This window comes from Etheostoma cragini, chromosome 7, assembly GCF_013103735.1.
Source record: "Etheostoma cragini isolate CJK2018 chromosome 7, CSU_Ecrag_1.0, whole genome shotgun sequence".
Lineage (NCBI taxonomy): Eukaryota > Metazoa > Chordata > Actinopteri > Perciformes > Percidae > Etheostoma > Etheostoma cragini.
The window spans coordinates 5,471,382-5,480,708 of NC_048413.1; the positions used below are offsets into that span (position 1 = coordinate 5,471,382).

At 38.3% G+C, this 9,327-nt stretch overlaps 1 long non-coding RNA gene across 1 annotated transcript; it reads left to right on the plus strand.

Annotated features, from left to right (window-relative positions):
* Positions 1–1,500: 1,500 nt before the first annotated feature.
* LOC117947708 lies at positions 1,501–4,863 on the plus strand. Its single transcript, XR_004657297.1, has 4 exons — positions 1,501–1,525; positions 2,595–2,626; positions 2,759–2,785; positions 4,083–4,863. It is a non-coding gene; the product is annotated as an uncharacterized LOC117947708 (long non-coding RNA).
* Positions 4,864–9,327: the final 4,464 nt, after the last annotated feature.

Sequence of the window (9,327 nt, forward strand, 5' to 3'; positions counted from 1 at the left end):
CATAATTGTATTTTAAAGTTGTACCAGAATAGATTTACATGGTTTAATTTTCATAAAACACCAAAGTGATTTTACACACACACACAAACACACACACACACACAGACACACACAGTGTGTGGCCTATGAGCCTCAGCTTACTTAGTACTGCTGATATTAGCATTGGGATGTGCATGAAGTAGGAGGCACACTGTCAAGGAAGATTTGAGTACAATTGGACTTGTAATGGATTTTACTTAAATTGGGGGATTGCTACTTTACAGTAGCAGTAAAGTCAATAATCTAACTTCTAACATTTTTTATTGTAAATCATGTTTAAAATTAAAATCCCAGCTGAAGACTCTGCTGGCTGTTGGTGGGTTTGGACCTTCACATTGATTCCACAAGGCTTCAACAGCCAGGACTCATGTTAAATAAGGTGCTGTGTTGGTATGGAACAAGTAGATCCTGTTGGCTCAGCCCACAGTATGAGTCCTGCTATCACTGCTATTGCCACTTTTTTAGGATTTCCAATAAATATCAGCCAATCAATCAACATTTATTTATATAGCAATACACTAGTACAGTAGCCAGCAGATATCCAAAGTACTTTCCATCAGGAACCAAGAACAAATCACCATATCACACAATAAAAGAATGAGATGTAGAAAACAGTAAAATCAGAAAAGGTCACATAGAAACAGAAGGAGGAGAGGGAAATTGTCACACCACCAATACGTATTAAAAGCCAAGAGGAGGACTTCTATTCTTTATCCGGACTATTTAAGTTAAATGAATGAACATTTCATCGGCTGGGACATTGGGGTCTATGGGGGTTTAAATGTGTGTTGGAGTCTATGATCATGTTAAATATGTTTGTATGAAGAAGTAGTATGGCCGATACTCCTACAGCTCATACCTGTGGCTGAGGCCGAAGTTAAATAACGTTGATCTATTTGTAACACATGCCGTTAAACCCATATCTATGGCCTTTGTTTTGTCTATGAACATGTTTATTAAGCCCACTTAAAGGCAAATAGAGGGTTTGTGTGGTATGAATAAGGTGCGGTTTTAATGAAAGTAAGCCGGGTTAGGCTGTGTTCACCTCGGCAGATATCAGATCCGCACGTTACCTTATATTTTCCCTTACTGTTTGGTGTAATGAAAACTGTTACAAATTTGAAATCCTTGTAACATGGACATGGCATGAGGTGACTCTGTTCTTATGTACCAACATACAGTTAGAGTATAATACAACAGTTCCATGCAACAATGCAGCGGTTACCCCTCCCTTGATAATTGCCACATGCTGTCAGATTACTGTAATTAACCAGATCCTACATATGATATTGTTTAAAAAGTAATTGTTGATTGAAGGAACTCTATTAGTAACTGGCCAAGAACTACAGAAACATGGAGTAATTATCCACACCATGTTTCCAGGCTCCCTCAGATGTCTACCCAATATAAACTGCTCCGCCACACATCCACCAGACATCCACCAGACATCCATAAGACACAATACGCTTCTTTCACCACAGCATTTGTAAGTATCCTTTTTACTCTGATTTTGACAAACTACATTTTATTTGATATCTTTGTTGTTGCTATGTATATTGTTATATCCTACCTGCTTTCACTTTATATTTTGTTGTAGGTTTCTAATGTTATTATTATTATTATTATTATTATTATCGTTCGTGGTCCCAATAAAGTACATGTGATCATTTTCAGTCATCAAATAGTTTTTTTGCGTGATGCAGGGAAATATTAATCAAACTTGATTGATCATAATCATACAATCACCAACCTGTTCAGTCTAATCCCTCCTGATCTGAGCACCATGTCCTTTCTGCTCCCTATACCTTTGCTATTGTTTTAGTTCATATTTGATCTAAATTCTGATCACTCATTTCTTTTTGTTTTAATTATATTTGTGTATTTAGAGTTTTGGTTGTGTTCTTTTATGATTACAGGTGCTGTTTAATCACTGATTGAATCTTTACCCACCGTCCTGATCAAGGTAAGTGAAAATATCATTGGTGCTGTAAAATAGTATAGTTTCTCAAGCAGCAGCCTGGGTCTGACTATTTGATGGTACAGTTGCGTTTTCATGCCGATATTATGACTTAACTTTAAAATTGATTCGGGTAAAGCAGAACGTTAATCTGTGCTGACTAATAACTATCCTGCTATGAAACATTTCTTTTACAAAACAAATAATCTGCCAAAAGCTTGTGGTATGAAGAACTTAAGTGTTTATCTCGGACAACATTGATTATTTAAGTTGCAGTTATTCCTACCTACGTCTTAAAGGCAAAACCACATCAGCTGTGTATGTAACGTGTATGAAAATAAGAGTTCCAATCTAAGTAAACCTACAAACTCTGCTAAGAGCTAAGTGGCTCTGATAGACACACCACAGAATATGAAACTGACCTACTTTCTAAGACCATTATGAACAGGAAAGATGTGCAGTTTTCCAACGTGAAATGCAATTCGTGTGGCAACAGTTTTGTTAATAATAATGTTCATTAATTAACTTAAACAATTCATATTGATATTTTTCAGCTGCATGTTAATAAAATTCATTTTATTTCTGCTTATCTACATAGTGGCAACATGTGCAAACTCACTCTAACTGCAGGTAAGGCACACTGGACAAGTTATTATAATGCATATGTTCTCACTTACCTCCAGTGGTATCTAGCCATTCAGATAGTTTTGGTTTTGTTTACCAATTTTTTAACCAAATAATAACCAGTTTGTCACTTTGAAGGTCTCTGTTTGATCATCGCCAGCTTGGGTAAGTTCAACACATGCTTTAAACATAATTAATAGCACTTGCAGATAAATGAAGGTAGTCAGTTATGTAAACAGGGCAACTCATTTTTCAGCCTCCTGGTAAATCTTCTGCTTCTTGGTAACCAAAATTCAAAACTTCATATCTTATCCTGTCATGGGGTGGTTGTTCTTAGTATGAATTTAATTTAATGTCATTCATATTAGTGAAACAACTTTACAGTCCCTCCAGGATTTCACGGCCTTTTTTTCAAACTGTTGTGGCCCAAAATGCCTGATGTTGCGAGAGATATTGTAAAATTGCAATAATAGTTCCAGTGGCTTTTTTTTATAGTTCTTTAAAAAAAAAGTAAACTTGTTTGTAGGCTGTAGTTTTTCTAGGAACCTTATCAAAAAGGCTCAGGGTGCTGCAAATGTTGATATAATATATAAATGGCTGGTGGATTTAAGAAAAAATAATACTTTATGGAATGAATCAAATTTGAACATGTCTGTCAGTGGCTTGTTGATCTTTCCATTGTTAGCTAGTTTCCTATCCTGGGCTGGGACACATTTATACGGTTTGATAAAGGACTTATTGGACTTTAACTTATCATTGCACTTACAATAACGTGCATAGTCTTCAACATGTTCATCCTGTACTACGTCTCATCTCTGGTTTATCTAGTCCAGCATCCACCGTGTGTGTTTGTGTGTGTGCCCCCGCTGCAGAGAGCCAACAGGATTGGAACAGTAACTGCTTTCAGTGACTTTATACTGAAAAATCATTACAGCGTACATTAACATTAAAACATTTACAGGTGTGCAGGATGGTCTGGAATCTTTTAAACCGTCTTTCGCTGTACGTTCTATTGGTAAACAAGTTAAACACATCTCATCTTCATAGTAGAAGCAAGGAAATGAATTTGCACATCAAGTACATGTGACATCAACCCGTTCTCACTGCCGCCTGGTCATTGGCTCTCAGAGTCAAATACGGATCCAATATCTAGCAGGTGGGACTGCTGGGATCGGGTGAAGTCGCCGTAAAATCCGGTTAATGGTCGAATTTGCCCAAGGGTTGCGGTGATTGGTCAAAATTGTGTGTTACACCAAAGTCACGGTGATTGGTTGAATTTGTGTGAATTGGCACGATCGCAACACCCTGGAGGGACTGCCTCTTATTGAGTTTGTTACATCTTATTTTGCAGATTGAAAATGTATGCTCTTTGTGTTTAGAAATGTCAGCAGGGATATGAATTTATGATCAAACAGGGTCAAAGAACAGTTAACACAATTTGACTCTGATCTGATTCCTTCAGGATATCCTGGCCTCACGAATACAGCTGCAGTGCCTCCAAACTTCTGTGATGGAAAGAGCAATGGGCAATACACCAACCCTGCTGACCCACATTCTTTTTACAATTGTTGGGATGGAGGAACCTACCTCCAAAAGTGCCAAAATAATCTGGTCTTTAACCAACAATGCAGCTGCTGTGACTATACTGTGTCTCCACCTACCACAACCTCAACTCCCCCTACTGCAACTACAACTCCACCTACTAAAACTCCAACTCCAACACCTCTTGATAACTTTTGTAATGTAAAGAGCAATGGGCAATACACCTACCCTGCTGATCCACATTCTTTTTACAATTGTTGGGATGGAAGAACCTACCTCCAAAAGTGCCAAAATAATCTGGTCTTTGACCAACAATGCAGCTGCTGTGACTATGATGTAACTCCCCCTACCACAACTTCATCTCCACCTACTACAACTACAGTAAAGGGCTGTAATGGATTGTGTCTTGGATAGAGTGTGACTATCCTGAAAACACCTACTGATAACTTCTTTAATGAAAGAGCAATGGGCAATACTCTGCCCCTGCTGACCAACATTCTTTATACATTTTTGGTAATGGAATAGCCTACTTTCAATACTTCTCGTCGTAGTTTGTCTTTAACCATAACTGTAACTGCTGTGACTATCCCACAAAGAACACACCTACACATATTGATAACTTCTGTAATTGACAGAAAGGGAACTTCAACAAGCTCCACCTACCAGGGTGACAAACAAGCTTTGTACGGGTGACAGAGGCACCACAAAAATATAATTCACATCTGGTCTTCAGGTGTCGGCAATACATATTCACATTAACACAAAGGAGACATTGTCAAAGCTGTTACATATTTTCTTTGGATTTTTCACTTTTGAAAACATTGATGGGTGTAACGCTACAAATAATTCACGGAATCTCACTATATTGTATGGGTGTGTTCTTATTTGTTTATATTTAACCATTGCATAATTTTCTTACATTATGACACAGATGTTGCATATTTCATACATGTATATGTTGTGTGTCTAAATGTACATACATACTACAAAAATGAATAAGTTGACAAAAATTAAATGATGAATCAATAAAACACTAAAAGTTTTCCAGATACATGTTGGCATGTTATTTTAGTGTTGTTGTTATATGTTGATTGTCTTTGTATATCAGGTGTGGGGGGAAAGCTGCAATAAAGGGATTCAAACAAATTTGAAAACACAGGAGTAAAATGTATTTGTCAACAATTTCTTGACGTCAGATCCACTTACTGCATTATGAGATGAACTACTCTGCAATGTAAAAAAAATAGAAATTTCACCTTTTGTGGGACTATGTTCACTGTTGAGTAAGGGTTTTAGCTCTGAACTGGCAGAAACCATGGCGACCAGGTAGATCATCTACGGTCCAGAGAAGTCTGGCTGACATCAGCTCAAAACTGGCAGAAACCATTGGGTTTTGGGTGTTGCACCAACACAAAGGAACTGTGGTGTAGAAAAATGGCAGCAGGTGCTCTGTTCCTGGCATGTTTGGGGCTGCATTTCTGCAAATGGAGTTTCGTTCTGGATTAATTGGGTCCTCAGTGCTGAGAGATATAGGGAGATACTTACCCACCATGCTCCATACTCCCTATGCTTACGTAAGGTTGTGGTTCCAGGGGCGTGAAATAGATTTTTACCAAACAGCAAAGTCTGACACATAAAGAAGAATAAAAGAGTAAAATTGTCATCTTTACATGCTTTCGTTTACAAGACAGATAAAACGGTGTGTGTGTGTGTGTGTGTGTGTTGTTCTGACTTCCTTGATGGCCATTTAATTGACTTTAATAAATGTATTGACAAAGCAGGCAACAACACTTGGCATCTTAAATTGAAACTGGAATGTCAGCAAAGATATGTCAATTCAATTTCAATTCAATTTTATTTATAGTATCAATTCATAACAAGAGTTATCTTGAGACTCTTTACAGATAGAGTAGGTCTATACCACACTCCAGAATTTACAAGGACCCAACAGTTCTAGTAGTTTCCTCCTGAGCAAGCAACAGTGCGACAGTGGCGAGGAAAAACTTCCTTTTAGGCAGAAACCTCGGACAGACCCAGGCTCTTGGTAGGCGGTGTCTGACGGGCCGGTTGGGGTTAGAATGAAGAGTGGAAATAACAAAAATAGAAAAAATATATATGTTGAATAATGGCAAACTGCCACAAAATCATCAGTTGTTCCAGCTTGATCCAGTAATGCAAGATGGTGTTCTCAGAGTGGGAGGGCGATTAAAGAAGGCCTCCTTACATCATGACTTAAAGCATCCGGTAATCTTACCAAGAGATGGGGTTATAACACGTCTGATCATAGGTTACTGTCATGGAAAAAGTCAGCATCAAGGGAGAGGACATACTCTCAATGAGCTCAGAGCACATAGTTACTGGGGTGTGGGTGGCGGCAAATTTGTGGCAGAAGATGTGTATGCCAAGAAAAGGTGGCGCAGGGTACAGTACCTGACAGAGCAAATCTGGAGTAGATGGAGGAAAGAGTATCTAACAAACATTATCCTCAGACAACGCTGGCACTCAGCAAGGCATATTGTAAAGGTGGGAGATATAGTCATTGTCAAAGAAGACGAGGTGCCCCGTAATGAATGGAGAATTGGCAGGGTACTAGATGTTTGTAAAGATGAAGATGGGTTGGTGCGAAAGGTCACAGTACAAATGGGAAACAGAAAGTTCAGGAAAGAGGGTCAAAGATTTACTAGTCATCCATTCTTGAAAGACCTATTCACAAGTTAGTTGTACTTGTAGAAATCAACTCAAATGGCAGTGTTGACCTGTGAGGTATAAAATGCCAGTTGTTTTATTTCTGGAAACTACTAGATTTATTCAAATGTTTCCATAAATGTGTCATAAATCATAGTAATTTGATGGGAGTGTAACTGTCTGAGGGACAGTGCTATGGAGACTTACACGTTAGTTCATATTGTTTGATTATTCCATCAATGTATGAATTCATACGGTAATTAAAAACCTTAAAAATTTATATTAAATCAGTTTAAAAAGGGACATTTGATTTAAAATTGTACTAAAATGTTTTACATAAAAAATGTTTACATTTTGTTCTTTATTACAAATGCTAGTTCTTATGTTGAAATCAAAGGTCAAATGACCAGAGTTTAGTGAAGGCCACATCTGTGGCATTGTGGGAAGAAGGTATTCAGCGAGAGAAAACGTGGATGCGGAGAAAAAACGTACGGTCGTAAACTAAGATTTGCACGGTCCAAGAGGCGCACACGTTTTCATGGTGTCTTGTGGATGGAAATGTGGAAATAAATGTTAAAAAGACATCTGTATGATGTGTGGCCGTATTCAATTGGACCAGTGTAACTACAGATATCATTCATAGATGCCAAAAAAGCGGAGAAATATGCTGAACGCCTTTCAACACAGGGCTTGGCTGAACTAAGGCAGGAGGACGCTTTAACTGATGCAATCACTGCTGATGCAGTTATTCATGACAACCAGAATGGTGGTTATGTACTGGTGCTTACTAGTTAACCTTTATGGCTAGCACTAGCACAACACTAGCAGTCACCTATCCACGTGAGATACATGCTCATACACACACACCTGGTGCATCGCCATCTGACTATTAAACCACCATTATCATTAGATGAGTAATTGGACAACGCGTATTCCTGCCTCATTGATTATAGACGGCACTGTTACAGTTTTTCTTTATATATTTGTTATTTTTCCCTATCATATCTAGAGCCCTGAAAATTGTTCATCTACTTCTCATAAAGTGTGGAAATGGCTCACTGTTATTGTAAGATATCCAATGCAATGTTGCCTCTTTTCGTTATGAGGTCAGTTTGCAGGTTGGAGTTACAACTCAGTTAAGTTTGGGGTCGCACATATTTAAACTACTTAAACTATTTTTTTTTCTTTTTGTTATACATAGGGTGTGAATCCCTACTTTGGGGGAAATCTGACTGCAGTTTACCTACTTGCTATAGATAATGGGTATGTGTGTGTTTGTCCATCGATATTACATTACTATGGCACTTCAACTAATTACATTTTCTTCTCATTACTAAGCTACCTAAACGTTTTGTGTAAGTTACAAAGCTATGGGATCACAGATAGGAGTGGGCATCAGAAGGTGTGTTTTTTTTTTTCATTTCTTATGGGGATTGGGCTGACCTTGATAATGGTTGTGGGGCAGACTGGGGTAGAAAGGGGGGGAGGGATAGAAAGACCACTCACTCAAATCCTACACATTGACAACTGCACTGCTATGGATACTGCACCGATCATATATTCCTGATGTGTGATAGGTTACACATTGACAGCAGAGGGATGAAGGGTCTTACATTCTCCAGCTGGAATGTAAGCGGAGTAAAAAATCCAGTCAAAAGGGGTAAAGTTCTGGCACATCTAAAGTCTCAAACCATTATGTTAAGACATTAGGTTCCAACAGGAAACTCACTTGAAAAATTGCTCACATGGCAGGGTAAAAGCAAATTGGATAGGGGAAGTCTGCCATACAAACTTTTCATCCAAAGCAAGAGATGCAGCCATTACACTGAGAAAAGGTGGGCCTTTTTTACAGAAAAGAAAGTCACCGACAAAGAGGGCCGCTATATTATAGTGACTGGTGAAATCCATAACATTTCCCATTTTAGTAAATATATATGCTCCCAACATAGATAATCCCATATTATTTCAGAAGGGTTTTTCACTGATACCAGATATCTCACAAACACACTTGATGATAGGGGGCGACTTTAATACCGTCCTCGACACATATCTTGATAGGTCCTCCACGAAGAGACTCGCAAGAAATGCCTCTAGTGAACTTTTAAATATGTTCATTAATAACACAAATGTTCTGGTCATATGGAGAGCAATGAACCCGTCAGGTAGGGACTATGCATTTTACTCACCTGTGCACAACTCCTACAGTAGGATAGACTACTTCCTGGTGGACGCCAGACTTGCACCGTCCACACTGAATGCAAAATATTACAGCATTGTGATTTCAGATCACGGCCCACTCAGTAAAAATGGAAAACGACAGAACTATACACAAGATAAAAGCCTGCAATAATGCAATACTTACAAAGACTAAAGATATCAATGACAGATTTCTTGAATTTTATACTGATCTGTATACTTCAAAGACCACTTTAGACTCTGTAACTACTAGGGGTGATCCGAGTATCCGGCTGAAACGAGTA